This window comes from Triplophysa rosa, linkage group LG14 (assembly GCF_024868665.1).
Source record: "Triplophysa rosa linkage group LG14, Trosa_1v2, whole genome shotgun sequence".
Taxonomy (NCBI): Eukaryota; Metazoa; Chordata; class Actinopteri; order Cypriniformes; family Nemacheilidae; genus Triplophysa; species Triplophysa rosa.
The window spans coordinates 15,505,565-15,507,423 of NC_079903.1; positions in this window are offsets into that span (position 1 = coordinate 15,505,565).

Consider the following 1,859-nt stretch of genomic DNA (forward strand, 5'->3'; position numbering starts at 1 on the left):
CAGCGGAACACAGGACGTACGAAGACGTAGTGCAGGACGTCGGCTGTCAAAATAAAAGTCACCATATTAAAAGTCCGGCTATGAGGAAAGTAATCATTGCATACGTGTTAATGTGGATAAATTAGTCCAAAAAAGACGTAAATATTCATTGAATTCATTGTAAAATAATTAAACGTCAAAGGTTATTCAAAGGTATTATGATTGAAGATATTACAGTAAAAGTTATGTTTACAGTTAAAAATGGCAATGCCTATTTTTTCATGAAATACTGCAACGTTTATTATAAATAGTTTATCAATGTGGGTCATTCTCTTTTTAAAATTCGTGTGCCCTCATAATCTTTAGTTAAAATCTGAAAATGCACTTCCGTCCTGTAATGAGGATCCATTTTAAATGACGTACAGTATGTTAGACGGCTTGGGTGGAGCATCCGTTAACTCCTCCCCTTCAAGTGTCAGTCTGCTGCCAGTTCCATTTCAAAATGCAACAGATGTTTTTATACATCCAATCAAATCTTCCATAAATGGAAGAAAGAAGTGATTTTGTTAACGTTACCCTAGGCTACTGTAGCTAGAGTTGGTGTGCATGCATGTTAAGGCTAAAATACACTACAAGACTTTTTTTTCATTTTCAGTCTGGACTTGTTGCAGAAAATCCGTGCCAGTCTGCAGATTTGATCAGTTAGTGTGTTTCTATCTGAAACTTTCAAAAAGTCTGCAAGTGTATTATGTCTAGTTTAAAAAAATCTGTTCAGATTTGAAAAGTCTTGTAGTGTATTCCAGCCAATAAACACTTGCAGCAGATATGCCAGCCTTCCAATTTGGGATGTTCAATTCTGAATTTTTTGGAGTCGATTCCGATTTCAATTCCTGGTTTAGGAATCGAAAGAATCGATTCCAAGAATCATCCTAGCTGCTGTTTTCGATTCCTGCTCAATTCCCTTTTTTTACTACAGATTTTTATTTATTATTAAATATGTACACATTTTTAATGCAATACAATTTTCTAAGATGTCACTTTTTACATTTAATAAAGAAAAGAAAGAAAGAAAGAAAGAAAGAAAGAAAGAAAGAAAGAAAGAAAGAAAGAAAGAAAGAAAGAAAGAGATTTATTAATTGTTTATTGTTTCTATAACAAAACCTTAACCAAATATGTCGATCTTGTCCTGCAATTCCACTGTGTGATTAATAATATCATTAATAATCTAATTTACTGTTTTCAAAATAAAACACAGGTCAAATGAACTATTTTTAAAGTTATTCAGCAGTGTACACAAAAATACTTGAGGATTATAGCTAGACAGATCGATAATCAGTAAATTGTATTAAAAAGATGTAAGAATACTGTGCATATTATAAATATGTTGTGAGACTGCACTTTATATACATGTCATTCTCTTCACGCACATACTGAGCTCATCAGTAGAGAGTAAGAGAAGACTGTCCTTTTAAAGTGAGTCTGAAAAGACAAACATACTTATATGATTTGTTAAATGTGTGGAATGGATACATGTAGGCCTAATTATATCTGCTGTGTGCAAACAAGCTTTTGCTTTTATGCATGCAGAATATTTTATGTCATTCCACAGCTCTAGACTTCATAACAACAGTTTTTCTGAAGTCTGTACTGTTTTAGACAAGAAACTAATGTGATTTAGTTGACCGATGACATCAGCTAAGGGGCGGGGCTTGTGCTTATGAAGGGTCTTAAGAGGAGTCTGCATTAGTTAGATCAACCGGAACCAGGAACACTTTCAACAACAACTGATGTACTTGTTGCATCAAAGAGTGCAGAACAGTAGTCTACTCTCAGCCAGTCTTGTCTCATTGTTCCAAGGTTACCACAGCTAGCAGGATGCC